Source organism: Pleurodeles waltl, chromosome 7 (genome assembly GCF_031143425.1).
Source record: "Pleurodeles waltl isolate 20211129_DDA chromosome 7, aPleWal1.hap1.20221129, whole genome shotgun sequence".
In the NCBI taxonomy this organism is placed as follows: domain Eukaryota; kingdom Metazoa; phylum Chordata; class Amphibia; order Caudata; family Salamandridae; genus Pleurodeles; species Pleurodeles waltl.
The window spans coordinates 1391474711-1391494904 of NC_090446.1; the positions used below are offsets into that span (position 1 = coordinate 1391474711).

Consider the following 20194-nt stretch of genomic DNA (forward strand, 5'->3'; position numbering starts at 1 on the left):
CCTGCCCTTTGTATCCAGTCCACAGCTAAAGATACATCCTAACCCCTGTATCCAAGGCCACAACTCGCCTCTCTCCAGTGATTGAAGACACCTAAACTGGTCCTCTGGGCATGTTAGAATCCCAACCATTTATGTATCATCAAATAATAGTTTTTATCTTACTTATGCATTTTGATCACTATTTTTCAGTCCCTTTTTTAGGGGGGCTCCCTGGTAGTAGTGGACAGGCCCTTAAACTACATTGCAAGCCTCTTCCTGAAAAGTGTCTATACTTTCAAGCAATGCAACACCTTTACAGGTGTTGCATTGCTCGAAAGTATAGATACTTTACCCACAAACGTACAAACTCTAAAGAACCTGTATTGGCCCCTACAATCCCTCATGTATCCAAACTACCAGCATCTTCCTATAAATTCCCTCTCCTAGTCAAACCCGGCTCATCCTGCCTCGCAGTCAAAGAAACAGCAAAAATAAATACATTAAAAAACCCACAACATTAGCTCTAACAAATATTATGCACACACACCGAAATTCAGCTACTCCAAAAGAGAGGCAATTCTGCGGCGGTTTCGTTACACAGACACCTGTAGAGGTAACTTTACCCCGTTAAACTTTCATAACGTGAAACGGGGTATATTCACAATTATTTTAAATTGCGTTTATTGTTCCTACAAGGCGCGTTATATTTTTTTTTTACGCATTTACCGGAGGTGAAAGGCCAAGAAAATAGTTACAGAATAGTTTGTTCTTTGCAACCAGGTCTCCAGCCCCATGCCCCCTAAACTCCCCGCCCCCCCCCGCCAAAACAAAACTCCCGTTCACTTATTATGCCCCCACGCAGTCAGGGTCACTCACAGTTGCCTTTAATGCGCTTTTTCGCTGGCATACACTATGAAACAAACAGCTTGAGCTTTTAAACACCACTGAACAAAACAGGCGCAGCCTTATGAGTCACAAAACGGAAAGTTTAAAGTGACCAGGGAAATAGACTCGCCGGAGGTGGGTGAAATGATGCCCCCTTCTCCTCCAGAGGGCGAGGCTCACCTGTCTTCAACGCAGCTCCCTCCTGTCAGAGGGAAACTCCCATAAACCTGGCGTCTTCCAGGGAGACAGAAGACACGCCGAGGAACGGAAAGCAACTACAGGGAGCCAGGAGAGGCCTCGGCAGGGTCCATGCTGGAGTGACGGGGGCAAGCAGCGACGGCCCACGGGAGAGCGCAGCAGTGGAGAGGACTTGGGGTGCGAGAGGCGCTCGGAGACCGGAGCAGGCCACTTCCTGGTCCTCGGTGACACCTGGACAGGCGCGAGAGCGCTCACACCTGCGGCTCCCAGCGCTGCTGCCGTGGAGAGGCGGGCCCGCCCCTGGGCCTTCAGGTAGCGGTGGGTGGGAAGGAGCACGCCGGCGCGTCACGCACAGGCCCGACCTGTGAGCTGCGCACGGAGAAACCCCCCGGGCACTGCCCGCTGCTCGGCTGGAATGTGCAGCGCGGGCTGGGCCTGGCTGTAGTGGGTTGTGTGCACTCATTGTTTGCTGGCTGTGTGCGCGCTTTTGCTCGGTGCAAACTGTGCTCTGCCCGGCTCTCGGGCTGAGCGCTTCACTCAACTTCAGGGTCTTTGCATTCTGGTAAATGTAGTCCTGAAGTTTTGATGGCATTAGGCCCCCCCCCTCACTTGGCCCACTCCAATTAGTTAGGGTGACCAGACCTCCCGGACAGCCCCGGTTTTTAGAGGACTGTCCCAGTGGTTCTCTTAATTTTAAGTAAATGTCCCGTTTTTTGGGACAAATGTCAGATCATTAAATAAATGTCCCGGTTTTCGGGACAAAGGTCAGATCATCTAGGGAAGCATATATTAAAGGTATGCTCTCCTTTAACAGGCGCCTACAAAGTACGAAATTATGAAAGTCATTTATCCGTTACTGTCAGACAACACAGTGCCCTGTCTGCTTCCAGCAGAGAGACGAGTGGGGAGCAGAGAGGGGTGGGTTGGGGGTGCAGGTCAAGCCATGGCTAATTTTATATACGTTGTCTTGTAAATGTGTGTGTATACATATATATATATATATATATATATATATATATATATATATATATATATATACACATACACATGTATAGGCATACATTCACAAAGCTACGCAAAAAACGGGACAGGCCAGATATAAAAGTGAGAGTAAATTATTTAGTCCTTCTTTTATGTCTGACTAGTCCCGGTTTTTGCTCCTCAAAATCTGGTCACCCTACAATTAGTGCAATTCCTCATATACAGTGGTGTAGCGTGGGGGGTGCAGGGGGGGCCGGCCGCACCAGGCGCAACATCTTGGAAGAGACTAAATCCACGGGTTAGGAAGCGCAATTAACTTGCCTTGCCCCGGGTTAGGGGGCGCAAATTACTTGCCTTGCCCCGGGTGCTGACAACCCACGCTACGCCACTGCTCATATACATTTATGGATAAACTCACATCAGCTGTGTGTCTGCATTTTGCTGTGGGAATACTTGTTTATTACGTGCATGGACTCTTGCAATACATCATTGACCTCATAACTAACACTTCAGCGTCCCGGATGTCAGGCCTCCCAAGGAAGTGGTCTTCAAACTTTTTAATGCCGAGCCCCCCCCAGTTGAAAAAAAAAAAGCCATTGGGCCCCCCCTCAGAATGTTTCACAATTATTTTAGAAAGATGACAATGTTTAAATAGGTCTAAACTTATTTAAACATTGCAGTTGAGTACTGTTACCTTTTTAAAACTGCAATAACATGCTTCTGCTTAAAACAAAGGCATGTTATCTGTATAATATTTCTTTTGGACAGCCTTTTGGCACCCCCCCTGGGATCACTTGAGGCTCCCCAAGGGGGGGCCCGCCTCCCAGTTTGAAGACCTCTGCTGTATGGCAACGCATTTCTTTCTGGCGGCCTACCGGCCACATTTAATCTATACAGAAGCATTTTAAATGTGATGTCCCTACCACCCTGGCAGTGGTCTCCCGGCCTTTGCCTTCTTCTGTGCTACTGTACTCCTGTTATTCGAAACCTATTAACTTATGCCTCTATGATATTTGGGGTTGAGGTACCTTATCTCGGCCTCAATACAGGCTGTTGTATCCCTTCTGCTGATTGGTACCTGCTCAGCTGTATGCCCTCACATGCCTGGGTAAGCAGCCTAACCCTGGGCCCAGGGCCCGCTGTGATCCCGGCTGTCAGCATGGAGGTGTACAACCCTGTTGACTGCAGTACCAGTAACCCTTCCTTTGCTCCCCCAGTGCCAGATCCCGACTAGCGGAAGGAGGTATCCAACTATAGTTGCCCTCATCAGGCACGTGTTGACCCTGATACTCCGTGCTCTTGTGCCTGTCACCAGCTGAGTTCTAATCATACAGGAGATTCGGGAATTATCTGTTGTACTGATTTATAGGATGCTGCCAGGGTCAGCTTCAGCATTTGTGGCGCCTCCCGCCACCAATGACCTGCTGCTTTGCCGATTGCCCCGCTACCCTCCTGGAGCCCCAAATTCTTCATAAAATCCCTCATCCCATGATTTTTTTTTGGGGGGTTACACGTAACCCATTAGGGTGTCAGAGTCCTTCATGCCACACCCATAATATATAGAGACAATGAATCCTTTATCTAACACTCGTATAGAAAATTGTTTCCTAACTAAAGAAGGACTCCCTTGTGTATTATTCATTCTTCCTCCATAATCTATTGTAATTACTGTGTGCAAGTCCTGGTGGAGCTGGAGATTTAAAGTAACAAACTGAATGGCATTGGCTGTGCCCATATGGATGTATTTATACTCTACCCATCTTTCATAGCCACATTAGAATAATTATAGACTGGGGAAGTCATAACGGCTCTAACTTATACCTTGCAGTTCGCATGCAGCCCATTCCTGCAGCCTAGCTTACCATACTCTGAGTATCACCTAGACGTCGACTGACGGATCTCCGTCAAGTTGTCAGCAGTTACTCAACAGTTATCAAGTAAATGCCATTAGTTACATCAAGCGTTGGATCAGCCAGCCTAGCCACGGCTGTGGGAGGGTGAAGTATGGTGAGCTCCATCAGTTCTCTTCCCCAATTCCAACGAATGCACTCTGTTCCGTCCTCGCAGTTCTGTGTGGGCACGACTGGATCATCTTCGTCCTCTCCCTGTGTTGTCTCCCCTCAGAGATACCATAAATGGAAGAAAAAGGTGGTGGGGGGCAGTCAGACACCTATTATGTAAGAGTGGTGTAGCATATTGTCACCAAACTAGTCATCCGCTTAAATAACACCCACAATGGCTCACCCAGTTAAGTACCAATGTTTGTTTCCCCTTACTTCCCTGAGGTGGCCGTGCACACATGCATGAGGCCTTTCCCTGCAGAGAAGGTTTGGCTGAAAGTGTACCTTGTACACTAGTAAATTACCTTGCAAAGTCACCTGTTACTTCTAAACCCGGAATTACTGTTATCGTGTTTAAAGCCCTTAAATATCCTTCACCGTATGATGTACACACTTTGGCAGTCGACCCTGAGCCCTAATTAATTGATGATGGGCCTCCCACAGATGTCCACTTAACTGTCATGATGCCCTTTTCATATAACCCTGGAGAAGCCCTCATTATTAAATGCCGTTTACCTGAGGACCCTGAGAAGCACACATTAATGTACTTGCTTCCTCACTGCCTGATTATGGCAGTCACTCGTCTGACCTCTTAAAACATGCCCGCAAAGACCTACCAAAACTTTGCGCTCTGCACCTGCTCAAGAATTCCACCTGGTCCATAATCCCACAGAGGTACATGCCGGCTGGAGAACATCTCTCGGCTATACCCTGGGGTGTGCATACGCCCAGAGAGACGCACTTTAGAAACCAGGTTATGCTTCTCTTTCACACGCATGTGGGCCCCCCCCCCCATGGCTCATGTATGCACTCCCTCCTCTTTGCACTTATCATACAAGGATGCCCTTGCCAAGGCCTATGCGGGTCAGCGCACAGACGCATGCACCCACACTTGCGTCCCAATAACCAGCAGAAGTGGGGTTTTATGTGTTTTTTTTACAGGGTTAACCCAAATAAAGTAAAAGTTCCTGCACCTTAGGGGAAGCCCCTTTAACTTGACCCAGAAACAGGTGCCCTCTAAGTTCTGATACTTAACTCTCCCACTACTTAATGCCGTCTTAATGAAAACATACCAAATCACAGCGCCTGAAGGGTGCGCTGTCTGTGCCTCCCTTCATACTGGCGATATATGCAAAACCCACTTTTTAAAATCGCTTTCCCATCAGGACCCTTTATCTTGCTCGTAATTACAGCAAGTCAGACATGAAACAGCATAGATGGAAAGTGTTTTTCCCTGATAATTAGCTTAGGCGGTTATGCAGAAGGCCTAAGCTTGCCTGCCTTACCCTGATCTAATGGTTAATATCAAATGAATAAACCTCTCGGCTTATTAATTACCTTGTGCATGCAGTCGCAGCTGGCACTCTCACATACCTGATAAACTAGTGTTGTTCTTACTAAGGTCAGCATACCAGCGCTCCGCCTCTGCCTGAGGCCGCTGCAGCGTGCTGACCCGCTTCCATAAAGATGTCTACAGCCCCCAGCTCGGCTTGTTAGACTATTGTAACATTAGGGTTGCCCCATTAATGATGTTACAAATCCTGTAATGTAGTGGTCCTCAAACCTTTGACTTCTGTGGACCCCCACTTTATCATTATTGGAACCCGGGGACCCCCACCGACTCATCATTGGAATCCAGGTATCCCCCACTGAGTCATTACTGAAAGCTGAGGACCTAATCTGTTACTGTTATTTAGTTTTCTAAGCAGTTGCGGACCCCTGAGGAGTCTTCGTGGACCCGCAGGGGTCCCGAACTACGGGTTGGGAACCACTGCTCTAAAGTTAAATAAAATGATAATCCTGCTGGGCTAAATCATAAGCGGGTCGCTTTTATTGTGTTTCACCCCCTTAAGTTTCACTTGGGTCTTGCCACCTTTCGATTAGGACGCTGCTTACTTTAATATTTATTTATTTATTAGATTTTTTTATTTTTTATATATATATATATATATATATATATAGACATTTTAAGTGGAAACCAGCTACATTGCGAAAGGAATCCTTTATTTTCTATAGTCAGGGGAGATTAAGTGATTTGCTCAGAATCACAGGATGTTGAGCCGGCGCTGAGACTCAAATATTGCTCTAAAGGCAGGCCCTCTGACCATTCCGCCAGCCATTTTAACTAATAGTGCTTTTAACACCGAGCAGCGGGTCTGGGGGCCTGGGTGGGGCCACGGTGCTTTTAGGGGGGGTTGGTTTTCTGCTGCCTCTCTAAGGGACTCCTCCCTGGAAAGTCAGGGAGCTCCAGTCCTCACCTCTGTGTCCAGTGTGTAGCATTTACAAGCCACACTAACTGCAGTAGTATTCTCTAAACTCCATGTTCGCTTTTGTATTCTTGTTTAAATACAGTGTGCCAAAAAGACATTTGGGCGCTACATCGAACACACATAAATAAAGAGGTATTGTTTCCGAATTGGCACGGAGAGATTAAAATCATAATTAGGAGACAGGTAGTGCTTTGCCCAAAATCACAGTATGTTGAGCAGGCGCCAAGACTCTAACCTGGTTCCATATCTCCAAGATCGGAAGCCCTGGCTGTTACGCCACACAGTCTGCCTGCTACAGCGTTTTCATAAGTGGAAGGCTTCGTCTCAAATTATATTGAAACGTCTGAGCCAGGAATCTGTATCAAAGCAGCAGTGGAAATCTAGAGGACAAGGCCATAAAACTTGGATCTGTTTTCTGATGTTCATGCTTTTTGCTTATGGTAAAGGCCCAGCAAAAATACATCAAGCGCTGAAAGAAGACATCCTTGATTTTTTTTTTTTAAAAGCAGGATCAAGCTAAAGTATTAAGTAGAATGTCAGAAAGTTCTTCACACAGTGCAATATCCTGGCTTATTTTGCGGCGTCTCTGCTCTGTTCTACTACGCTTGGTTTGGGCGGGTAGCCAACCCCGTATCTCCTGGGAGAAGCTGACGCTGCCTTTTGAGCTGGATGGGCTTGCTGCCCCTGATTTGGAGCTTTATTATAACTGTGCGCAAGCGCACTTTGCATATTACTGGTTGCGCCCAATTCGATACCTGCCGCATTTGGCACCTGAAAGTGACGTGGTCTGGCCGGACGGCTTGGTACGCGTGCTTGGGCACCCGTCTCGGCCTCGTTCGCGTGGCGTTGATACAGTGACATGTACGGCCAGTGCGTGGAAGGCGTTGATGCGGGGTACAGGAGCGGACACTCCTTTTGTTCCTTCGTTGCCTGTCTTGGCTGTTGGTGACGCCCAGATGTTCAGTGATGGGGGAATACGTGAATTTCTTCGGAATGCCAGCTTAACTGAACTGGACGATTGGTTTGCGGATGGCTGTTTGATACCTCCTGGTGAGGCGCTTGGCGGTGAACATGTCACTGTGTTACAGCGGATGTATGTGCTACGGGTCTGTGCTATGCTGCGAGCTCGGTTCCCTGGTCTTCCGGAGGTCCCGCCGGAGTGCCGTGCCCTGGAGGTGTTGTGCTGTGCGCAGTCGCCACACAAACTAGTTATTAAATTATACAACTGCATGCGGGAGCAGCGGGGTGCACTTGGAGAGTCCTCCAGGGCTCGATGGGAGATGGATGTGGGAGAGCCCATCACAGAGGAGACGTGGCGGAGTTGTTGTGCGCATATGAGAGCGCTGTCCCCGAACTTTAGGCAGCGGCTGCTGCATTTCAAGTTCTTGCACCGCCTTTATTACACGCCTAGTGGGCTCTGCTCTATGGGTCTGTGAGCGGATGCGCGCTGCGAGCATTGTCGTGCCCCGGATGCTGTTTTTTTGCATCTTGCGTGGGAATGCGCTAAGGTTCATGCTTTCTGGGTGGAAGTCCTGTGCATAATCACTGAGGTGACGGGATCGGAGATACCTGTTTCTCCCAAAGTCACACTGCTTGGGTGTGTGAATGAGATTGGTGGAACTCACAGAAGGCTGGTAGGTCTGCTTATTTTGCTGGCTAAGCGCAGAGTTGCTATGTGCTGGGGCAGGGGGCGTGCTCCATGTGGATCTGAATGGTTACGGGACGCTGCCTTTTGCCAAGATCAGCTGATGATTTTTTGGGAGCTTTCACCTGAGGTCTCCCGTCCGAAGGACATTTGGGCTCCTTTGCGTGCTTATCTGGCGACCTTGAATGGGGAGGACGTGTGATGTATGCTTGCTTGCATTTTGGATGTATCTCTCTCATCTCCCCCGCTCGCACTGTGTTGAGTTCATAGCTGTTAGCGGTTGGGCGCTCCTGTGTGCGTGCTCGGCCTGCCTTTTCTCTTCTCGTTGTTACTTTTCTGTTATTAGTTTTGGCCTCATGATACTTGCTAAAAAGGCCCCTCTCCTGGACTTCTTGCGGGAATTGTATTGCCGAGAAGGCTGGCGGACTCTGCTGATGCGGCCAGTATAGAACCATGATGCTTACGAGGCTGAACTTGGGTCTTGTTGAATAGATCTTACTTTATGTCAGGGGAGGGCTGCCCTTCGGTACAACCTGTATTTACAACTGGCGGGCCATTCTTGTTGTCCTTTGTTGTGTAACTGCAATAATAAAAAATAAAAAAATAAAAATATATATATATATATATATATATATATATATATATCCTGGCCTAACCTCTTTGTCAACTCGAGCAAGGTTAGGTCAGTTAGGGATCCGTGAACTGCAGATTACAGTCCTGCTAGCTGCACGTGGTGCTGAAATCCTCTGCTCTATCACTTTGCTGTGCTCGGGTCCGAGCGAGGCATGGGACACCCCTGCTCCCAGCACGGGCTGCCCTCTTAGAGCCAATCACCATCCACTTCCCCCTGATGGGGAAGTTGCACCCTTAATAGGGTCGAGCGCGTGCAAGCGCTCTGGACCATGTTGTAATCTCTCTGTGGACTTCTAACCACGCCCATGTCATGCCGTCACATTAATTAGTTCATGGGTTTGCCTTTTAAAAATCGGTTGATTCCATGTTTGAAAGGCATGCATACGTCATGCCTTTTCCTGTGTTTACCACTCCTCGAGCGCACTGGTAAACTACTGAAAACATACGAGGCTCCATGTTTTTGTTTCCGGACTACTTTATCTTTTCATTTCCTGCGATCTCGCTGGGCTCGCTGCATGACATCGACCCCGTTACATGGATAATTGCACTTTTGCTGGTTACATGACTAATTACACTTTTGCTAGTAACATGGATAATTGCACGTTTACCGATAAGTTTCACTGCAAGCGAACTTATGTTTCCTTTTCTGTGTTTCCTGATGCTCTTGGTGACCATCGGCCCGCGTATGTGAAACTGTTTTACTTTTCATTATTAGTTTATGTGGCAAGAAAAGTCCTGTTAGGAGTTTGCAACGCTAATAGCTCTAAAGCGAGACTGCGTTGCATGGCAAATGCTTGTTCCCTTCACCTTTCAGTGCCTGTACTTGCGCCATACATGCCTGCCCTGGCCCCGAGACCTGGTCCGCACTCTGACAAAGCTCTCTCACTTCCACAACAAACCCAAGCCACTGTCCTCGAGACTGCCATCCGACCCTTATAAGTTCTTTACCAATGGAGCATACCAGGAGCGAATGCGCGCTGCACCTTCCACACAATGTACTTTCTGTAGGGGCAGCGCAGTCCTTTTAACCCCCCATCCCCCAGCTGAGGGAGTGGTGTTGTCCCATCATAGGGGTGTTCAAAATAATCCTCGCTCTTGCTGGGCCCTCATTGACTCCCCTAAAGAGGGGAGCGGAATGACATCCCTATGTTATTTAGCAGCTGAGGCGGCTTGAATTGGTCATTTCCAGGTCCCTGGCGGCTGTTAAGGTGCCGGCCCCAGATGCCCCCTTTGGGGGCGTCCACTGCCAAAACACTTTGAGGGTCGATTACTATTGCCCTGGTAGATCGCTGTTATGTGCGGCAGTTGCTGGATGTGATCACTTTGCATCCGTTACATAACTGCATGTCAAACGAGACGGAATTTAATGGGGTGAGATGAGCCTGGTATTATTGACATATACAGATTTTGTTTCTATAAGCAGCAACATCTTTATGTTATTCCCACAGTGGCCAATACCTCTTTACGGCACCTGGATTCCGCCAGAACCCTTATAATCAGGTTATAGGCTCCGATTGAGGTTGGAAAAGGTTCAGATAATTATCTCACACCTCCTGCCAACTTCGGCTGTACCATTGTGGACTGAGTGGCATCACGAAACTTGAGGGGGGAGCATCCTGCAGAGTACATGGAGGGGGCCTTCTTCCAGTCAGGAGCCCGCCGCCACTGCACAGTTTATTGTGGTGAGGACCCCCCAGGAGCTCGGGCCGCCCACTCTGCGCAGGCTTTTGTTACGCCACTGTCTGGACTTTGTTGTTCCCCCCCAATAGCTTTAACTCCAGCACCTTCATCCTCATGGGCATCCTCAGCTACCACTTGTATGACCTCACTGATCCCAACAGGACCAACCTCATGGAAGACCTTGGGCCAGCGTTAGGCATGGGCAGTATGAGCTGCTACCCAGGGTACCGCACCAGGATGCCACAGCAAGGCTATAGCAGCACACTGGTCCTATTGTGCCCCCGCCTTTTCAATTAAAATAAAGGTGTCTCCTTGCAATTGGGCTCACAGGATGGTGCCCCCTCGCCTGGTCCCCGCTGCTGTGGTGTGGCAAGGTGAGGCCCAGCGAAGGAGGGTACCCCTCCTGTGGTCCCAGTTGCAAAGAGACACACATCCTTCAGGTTTGTCTTGCAATTAAGCCTCCTGCCCGGGTGCCACACAAGGCACTGCAGGATACTTATTGTCCTGTGAATGTGTCACGTTGTATGCAAATTGAAGGGGCCCACTCATTCTCTTTTGCCCAAGGCCGCAAAAATTTTAGAACTGTCCCTGGGATGACCTGTCTAATCTCAAACTCAACCAGTTGGTGGAAGGCCCGCATATGCTGCCGGACACCTACCAGACCCCGTCCTCACCTGCTTCAGCATTATCACAGTAGACAAGACCACACCGATTACCTGGCCTGACCACTCCCTCATCAACTTCATCATACCCATTCCATACCACAGCAGAATCACCATCACCAAATCTCCACAACACAACTGTAACAAGATCTCCTACACTGGAACTCCTATACCACCAACCTCAACATAACAGCTCCTTCCCCGAACCCATCTCCAACTTCAACACTTGGATCACCACCTGTGCAGATACCTGGCTCCTCACAAAGCCACAAGAACCAGACCTCAAGCAGGCTGGCACACAGAAGAGCTCAGGCTCAACAAATGCCACTGCAAGCAACTTGAACGCAGATGGAGACAATGTCAGGAGGACACTGACAAGAGCACCTACAAATCTTCCCTCAGACATTACCATCAGCAAATCAGAGCCATCAAGCACTTCATATTCACTGACCGCATTGAAAGCACCACCAACAGCACCAAGGGCATCTTTGCAATAGTGAAAGATTTCAACTCTCTGGCAGCAAGATCCACTAGTGTAGCTCCCTCTCAGGATCTATGCACCCAGCTGTCCCTATTCATCAGCAACAAGATCACCAGCATCTACAAAAACTTTGAGCCTTAACCATACTCTTCTGCTCTCACAGCCCCCCTGTGCATTTCCACCCAGACCCAGAGGACCACCGTGATCACCTGGCCCACCATCACCACTCAAGACACTGCAACAACCGTGCAGTGCATGATCTCCATAACACCCTCTGGACCCTGCCCTCCCCACGTCATCATCAAATGACTGGACCCCATCAGCTCAGCCCTCACCTTGATCCTGAATAAATGAATCATCACAGCCACCAACCCGGATGCCTGGAAACACACCACAGTAAACCAACTCACCATGACCGGCCAAGTGAATGCAGTCTCCGTTTCCTGCTTACACACACACTTAAGATGCTCAAGATCTTCAAATGGTTCCCCACCAACACTTGAGAAGTCGTCATTTAATCCCTCATCACCAGCAAGCTGGACTATGGCAACACAGTCTATGCTGGAATCAATGGTCCACTGACCTGAAGTCTCCAGACCTTTTAAAACTCCGAGACCAGGCTCACCCTCATCCTCCCACCCGGCACTCGCATCACCTCGCACCTCAAAGAGAAAGAATTTTATCCAGGGAAAAAATGTGAGGGGTGCAGTGCTTATCATAATTTAGCAATTTGTCCTGTTCTCCCCTTAACTTGTGCCCTTCCAGGTGTCAGTGTGAGCTCTTACCTCACCCACATGCCACAGTGTCTGCAGGGATGGCCATCTATTAGCTGCCAGAATTTGTTTCCATGAATTTAGCAGCCACTCGATTTGGTGCCATAAGCAATCACCTGGATTGATATATGGATGGGCCAGCCCTGCGTTGGTTTGTGCTCTTTATGCTCTGTGATATTTTCACTTTCTAGTCCTGCATTTCGTATAATGTGATTTGTCCCTATATTTTGATACAGCAAACCTCACTCATTTTGTTTTAGCAGTATGTTGATTAATTGTATTTCACTGTTTGCTCAGTTGTGGCTGTCATTTAAAGTGGGCCCAAATTTGAGCCACAACTTTTGCCTGATCCAGATTTTGTTCTGATTTGGCTTTTCCACCTTAACTCTCCTTGTAGGGTCCGAAGTCAATGTCTTACCAGATAACACCGTGTGTGCTGTTTTCACTGTGCCCTGTGATCACTCCCCTTTCCAGACAAAGTAGTGGGCTGTAAAGTCAGTGCTTCCCCAGATTGTAAACAAAGAGGAGATTCTCCTGCTGTGTGAGGCATGAAGAGAGCTCAGCCTGAGCAACATTGACACAAGAAATCAATGCCGGAGACCAAGGAGGATCTCCAGGTGCTGTAATATTTGGTCTGGTCAGAGGAAAGTTGATTTTAGCTGATGTAGACCAAAAACCCGATTCAATATTCAGTTTCCTACCGAACAGTAGTACACTGGTCAGACAGGCTTTCTGCACGGTACTAGCTCATCAGACCCTGGGAGACTTCCTTGCAATAGAAATGCTTACATTTACTTGCTGTCCTTATTAAGGGTTGCAATTAACTGCACACATCAAAGTTTGTCTCTTACATGTGACAGGGTCACTTGAATCTAAGTGTTTTCTTGCCTAATGGTAGATTGAAGAGGCTAGAGGGTGCAAGTCGTTTTGGAGTCTTAACATTTCCCAACATAAGTAGCTCTATCAGCTCCTGAAAAAAATCAGGGATTCAATAAGGTGTGAGCAGAATACATCAAGCGTTGCACGTGAACGACCAGGCTTCATGCTGTTCTCTAGATTGTTCTCTAATGCACTGGCAGTACTTAATTTGTGCTTGTTGTTTCCGGTGCGGAGCACCCGCACTTATTTTTGAGGGCCAGCACTTATTTTTCTGCCTCGAGCATTTACTGCGAGCAAAAGACATCTATGGGAAAGACGGAGGAAGAGAAACACGAAAAAGAGTCTCAATTGGAGAAAGCAGAAAGCTGCAAGAGTGAGCTGAAGGGGCAGGGAGTGGCTGTAAATGGATTGAAGAGGCCCAAGATGGCTTTGGGATTACGCTGCTTCAGTATTCCGAGGTCTCACATTTAATTGCAGCAGCTGCATGTTTAAGAGGAGGGCTTTGGGCACCGGCACGTTTATATCCAAATTAAGCACTGTGCACTGGTCTTCAAAACATGTGCAAACCCCCCCACGAGGAAAGAAATTGGCCTTCCCTCTCACCCAACCATATGCGAGTTCTCAGATCGCTTCAGCGATCCTCTCCTAAGGTGGATCTAAAACAACTCCAGGAAGCCCTTAGTATTTCAGGCCTGTTCTGCTGGTGCTCAGATGTATACTACCTGTGCTCACAGTCAGTCAACCCCTTGAATGCACTTCTGCCTTTCCACAGGCACCCTTAAGTTGAACTCAGCCTATCATAGGTTACGGTTAGCGGGCCACTGAACGTCCAAGAGACATTTCACTTGTCTGCAAGAGACCCTTCCCTGAGCTCACTCCCTCATTTCCTCAGCCAGTCCTCACAGGTCTTCATTGTTCAAAATGTTATTTCTCTGGACGTTGAAAAAACATAAATGCCATTTAGTTTGTTAGTGCTATTCAGTGTAAAAAAGACAGTAGCGTGTCTGTGTACATCAATAACAGGTTTGAATATACTAGGAATCATTTTCATAATTTAATTGCACTAATTTTACTGCTTTTGCAAGGATAGAAGGCTGACTTAGCCTTATTGGGATTTAAACTCAAGATTTTCTGATCATCCTGTTTCTGCAGTGACTAACTGAAAGAGTCACCCTGAAGCACTTTAGTTTAAAAATACACTCACATCAACTGCATAAACACATACACCTGCATTCATACACACACCACGAACAGGGCACCAACCTCACCTTCCACTGGAAGAAGTAGGGAAATGCCAAGCATGCTTCGCTGATTAATTGCTTTTTTTTGGCGTCCAACTGTGCATTTCCCACGAGGCAGTTTTTTTTTTTTACACATGCTTAGGAGCACTCGTGGCTGCATTTTCAGAGTGGCCCGAGGAGTTGGTCGGGGAACTCTGCCTTAAGTTAATCATTATAGATTCTATGTTATTTTCATGGCTGCTAGTTTAGTAGTTATAGTACTGTGCTATGTATTCAGCTCTTGGTTAGATATCACAGATTTCTTGTGTATCAGTGGCTGCAGGCTAATAGAACATCACCTTTGCTGAATCCCCAACATCTGGCTAAATAATACAGAATCTCTGCTCTTTATGAGGCGGTTGCATGTGGGTAAATAGTAGAGATTCTGTGCTACATGTGCAACAGCAGAAGAAAATCACCAATTAGCTGCCATGCACGTAAACAACATACTCTGTAATGTTCAAATAGCTAGTGGATAAATAGCAGAAACATTTTACTAAGAAGGGTTCTATACTGAGGCAGGCAAAGCATTATCCACACAGCAAATGGTTTTGTGTATGTACAAATGCCCCTTAGGAAATAGCAAGTAGTGCAAACCATTGTGATAAGTACTCCATTCCACATCTTAGATGCGACACAACAATGCCTTATGGGAGTGGTAGTCCACAACCCAAAGCTGAAATTAGAACATAGAATGCAATTAAGTAGAGCGACACCCAGAAGAACACAACACCCAGTACATAGTGATACGATGTAAGTGTACATTTATTACCATTGTGCCACATTTGGTGAAACATACATAAATGACATGCTGCACATTGTCGTTGCAGATGGCCCAGGCCCAGCAGCAGCAGATTGTGCCATTGTGGGGGATGCAGAAACACAGCCTCTGTCCGACTCCAACACCAGCAAGTCATTGTGTATCGCGCCAATCAGATGCAGGGCAAGGGTGTTACCTCTCCCCGATTTGAGCCTGGACTCCGATGGCATGTAGGATGAAGGCCACACTCCATCCCCAGAAGCCAGATCCACCGGAAGGCAGCAGTCCCTGCCCCAGCGTCACTCAACTCCCCGCAGGAGGCCTCACGATGCAGGCACACAGCACACTGATATAGGTGAGGACCCATCATTCTTTGGTGGCCTGGAAGCATCAATGCTCAAAGTGCAGCGCCTGCAAAACAAAAACATGAGGGCAATGCACAGGCAGATGCAGGCACACAATGCCAATATGGGGGACTGCACAAGCAGTTGGAGTGTCTGAATACAAACATCTGCAAGCTGCATGAGGGACAGCAAACAGCTGCGGAGAACACCAGGGAACTGACCAATGCCATAAAGGAACTGTGTACTGAGATCAGGCATGAGCGAGTTAGCCACCGCAGGCATGGGAGGCGATTCATGGGAATGTTCAGTGGCTTTTATAGATCAGTAAATCGTCTAGCTACATCTACTCCCCTGATATCACGGCGTGCTGTGGCCGCACAGGTGGAGGCAACACAGCAGTCGGAATGTTGCCCAGGGATTGGTCCAAATTACCAACATTCTGGATGCTATGCTGGCAACACGCAGTGCTACACCCAGTGAACTGGGAGTTGGGGATACTGAGGAGTCATCTAGCCTCAGCAGCCTTGCTGTGCCCATGATGGATCCTAGGCGTCGCAGTGCCAGGCACAGTACTGCCTGTGAGCCTGATACAAGAGGTGCCAGCGAGGCCACTGCGCACTCAAGTGGAATGCGTGGTCGGAAAAAGTGACATTGGCCACAGGGGACTAACTTCACATGTAGAATTACAGTAAACTATGATGACAATAGTGCGACACTGTTAATGGCTCATGTATGACTCATGTGTATTACTTTGTCCTAGTGACACGTATGTTAGCTGAAGTCACGGTAATAAAGGTGCTAACTACCAGAATACATGTCAGTGAGGTTGTGTTGTCATAACTTACATCTAAAATGGTTGTACGTGATGTCAGCACGCCTTTCCCTGCCCTCTGCTGCACTGGTCGTGTCTGCTGGCTGTAGGGGTGGTATGGGATCATCATCCTCATCTGAGTCTGGCTCTGATATTTCCACAGGTATGCCCCTGGTGGTAGCTATATTGTGCAAGATCGCACATGTCGCCACTATTCTACAGGTCGTGTCCGGGCTGTACTGTTGTGCCCCTCCACTTTTGTGGATGCATCTGAAGCGACTCTTCAGCAGGCCAAAGGTGCGCTCCACAACATTGCGGGTTGCCTTGTGTGCTGAATTGTATCTCCGCTCTGCTGGTGTTGCAGGATTTAGGTAGGGCGTCATCATGTAGGTGCGCACTGCGTAGGCACTGTCTCCTGGAAGGAACAGAGGGTATAATGAGTAGCTGAGCCATCTGACGTCAAACTGCCATCAATGTACAGAGGGAAAATACCTAGTAGATATCCTTCACCAAATTCCCCAGCTAGCAGTCTTGTGTGAATCCCGCTGTGGCGAAAGATGTATGAATCATGTGTGCTCCCTGGGTACCTAGCCTCGAGATCAGTTATGATATAGAAGGCATTGCATATCACCTGTATGTTCATTGAATGTTGGTATTTACGGTTGCGGTACACATACTCTGTGGCCGATGGTGGACAGATTGCAACATGTGTCCCATCTATGGCACCTAGGACGTGGAGGGACTGTGCTATCTGGTAGAAATCTAGTTTTGTCTGCTGTAATTCCTGTGGGGTGCTGGGGAATCTGATGTACTGGTGTATCCTGCTCAGCATGGCGTTTAGAAATGCATTGAAAAATCTAGAGAGGGCACTTTGTGATACCCCTCCAGCTGCTGCTATGACCCCTTGATAGTTCCCTGAGGCAAGTAGGTGCAGGGAGCATAATACCTGCACATGGGTGGATATGCTATTAGTCCTGTGTGCTGTGCGCTGCAGTATGGGTTGTAGATCAGCTATCAGGTAAAGTATCATGGCTGAGCTCAACCTGTACTTCTCAAATATTTCCTCTTCTGTCTGGTCAAAAAGGGTAATGCGCACTCTGAAAATGCGCTCCTGTCTCCTCCTCCCTCTCCTCAAACCTGCCAAGATCCTCATGCTCCTCGCCATGATGTAGAGTGCAGCCATTGTGGAAAAGAGTCTGAGGCTGTCTGGGCCTCTTTATATAGGTTGCACCTGGTTTCAATCTGTGGTAAATTGCATGTGCAAAAGGCAATTCTGCGAAAATTCGCAATTTGCGAATTTTTGATGCATCGAATTGCGACATGGTTTTGCGTGTCGCATTTTGCATCTCGCAATTTGCGACGTGAAATACCGAATCTGTATTTGCGAGTTGCTATTCGGACTCGCAATTTGCGATATGCTAATAGCGATTCGGTACTTCATGTCGCAAATTGCGAGACGCAAAATGCGACACGCAAAACCATGTCGCTTCGCTAAAAATTGCAAATTTTGCGATTCCTTGTTTTTGGCCTGCGAATGCCTTTCATGCATCGCAAACCACGTTTTTGCATTCGCAAACGGCCGATTTCTGTGATTCGCACCGTTTGCGAATGCAAATTCGTTTGATACATCTGGCCCTAGGTGACTTCGTGAAAATGTAGACAAAACCCCAAAGGTCGATTCTGGCATTGTAGCAAAGGATCTGCAACTGCTAAGAATTGCATGTGCTCTTTAATAACGTTTGATCCATTTGAGCTAGAATAAAATATCTTCAAATTATGTAGCAGATGATCAATTATGTGGCAAATGAGGAATATACATGATTATGTGGAAAAAACGTCAGCTGCAGGAACACATAATTGCAGTAGTCCTGACAATATGTCACAGTACCAATTGTCAGACCTGTGAAATGCAAAATAAAATGTTGTTCCTGACTTTCTGCCTTTTTGTCTTGTAGGAAATCAAGGGTTCAGTAGCCCAGTGCATGAGAGGGCAGGTGTGGCCTTTCAAATGCAGATGGTGTTAAAAACTGAACAATGCAAGCAAAAGCAGCTTAAACCTACTGAAGCAAGAAAAACAATGTGCTGGCACAGTCTTTGTGAGCACAGCCTTGGCCTAGAGGTTGGTGTGAATTAGGTGGTGCGCCTGTCTGTGACCCATATCACTAGCTGAATGTCCTGCCCACAAGGCCAGCCAGGGATTGAAGTGACATGGAGGTATAGCACAACCTCATTATTAGTTCTGGACTGGATAACCTAGAAGAATAGTTACCTTTTATTTTCATTATTAATATAGTAATCATAAATTGGAACACATATGCAGACAAAACCTGAAACAATGGAGCTGAATAAAGGCTGCAGGATCATAAAATAAAATTATCCATATTTCAGTGCAATTCTTTACAATTTGGTAGATATTTTCCATTGGTTCTATTTCTGCGAGTAAGTTCAGATCTGCAGCGCAAAGGCTCTGAGCCTAAACTCAAAGTATTTTGTGCGCACAAATCTACCTACAAAAGTAGGTGTGCAAAGAAAGTATGTGGTAAATGAAATTCCACATCTTGATTCAGGGAAACTAGATTTGTGGAGGTGTATTTTCCTGAGATGCAGCTATGAGGCTGGATGTTCTGCCACCATGATGAACTGGGTTGGCGAGTTTAGAGAGAAGGGCACAATTGTTTGTTTCATGATGGGGCCTAGTGCTTAGGTGGAAACCCACATGCTCCTAATTTATGGACACTCATGTTTAATGGGGATTCATGGGGATTAAGTTGCATATGCTCCTGTCATAGTTTGTTCATACTAAATCACATAAGAGGGCAAAGGGAATTTTAGAGACCTGCAGGAGTTGATTCCCTAATAAACCACATCAAAACACTGCAAAACTCCCGGGGCTATAGTAGAGAGCCAGAAAAGAAAAAGAAACTGAAGCATCCAAGCATCATAGCCTCTCTTCTGGACCTTAGCAAGCTAACTACGAGTTCCAGGATGTATTATGCAGTTGACTAAAAAGAATAGACTTCAAATATATGATGGGTCTATTTGGCAGCGATACCAGCACCCTACTCTGTAAGTCACCACAGTCCATAATATTCTAAGAAACAACTAACACTCTGAGACTTTCAAATACCTCTTAGAGAACCGTAACCCCATAACAGTCACTACTGGCCCACAAATTATGTTTGTCTGCTCTTATGACAGTTCTTTAATTGGGATGAAAATATGTGGCATATTTAAATGGGATTTAGCCTAAAAGGTGTAAAACTAGGAAATGTTTCGCCTCTGTAATAGAGGACTAATTACTAAGTACTTGTGGCCGAGAATCACTTCTGGTGCTTTTGGAGAGTCCTAGCCCTCCTCGGGGGTCCACCTCCATATCGCTCTTCTCCTGCTGGACACCCTTGTGGTCATGCTAGTTCTTGCTTTGCTTGCCTGGACTTCCTAGTGGCCCTGGGCCTCCACGTGATCCTTGTCTTGGTGCCCATAGTGATCTCCTCCTCCTGGGGGTACCTGTCCTTGCAGTCTTCTTGGTTCTTCTCCAGGTTGTCCCTGTCCTCCACATGGTCCTCCTGCACATATTTTTGGCCCTGAACCCTGGTCCTCCTTGTCCTGATGTTCCTAGTCTTCCTGATGCGCCTTGTCCCTCTTCGCCTGGCAACCATCTCACTTCGGCTGGTTCTCTTGCTAGATTTTCAATTAGTTCTGATGCTGTATGCCTTGATTTGTCTTGCTCTCTGCCTAGTCCTCCAGAGCCTGCTGGTCCATCTGATCTTAGTCAGGTCCTCCTCCTTGAGTGTCCAGTTCTCCTCTTCACAGTCTACCTGTCACAGCCCTTGCACAGAGCTGGTGCTCATCGTACTCCGAGCCTCCTTCGGA

At 47.4% G+C, this 20194-nt stretch overlaps 1 protein-coding gene and 1 long non-coding RNA gene across 3 annotated transcripts in view; one reads left to right on the forward strand and one right to left on the reverse strand.

Moving 5' to 3' along the window:
• The window catches only part of PRRG2 (proline rich and Gla domain 2), a 141824-nt gene extending 140361 nt beyond the window's left edge, over positions 1–1463 (reverse strand). The window contains exon 1 of one of the 2 annotated variants that reach the window (XM_069200980.1): positions 1045–1463. The gene's annotated coding sequence lies outside the window, so the exon portion shown is untranslated. The remainder of the gene's footprint in view (positions 1–1044) is intronic. The other variant, XM_069200979.1, reaches the window with a different exon arrangement.
• On the forward strand, positions 1244–16321 carry LOC138246399 (uncharacterized). The gene is made up of 2 exons (XR_011194271.1): positions 1244–1374; positions 15237–16321. It is a non-coding gene; the product is annotated as an uncharacterized lncRNA (long non-coding RNA).
• The last annotated feature ends 3873 nt before the right edge of the window (positions 16322–20194 follow it).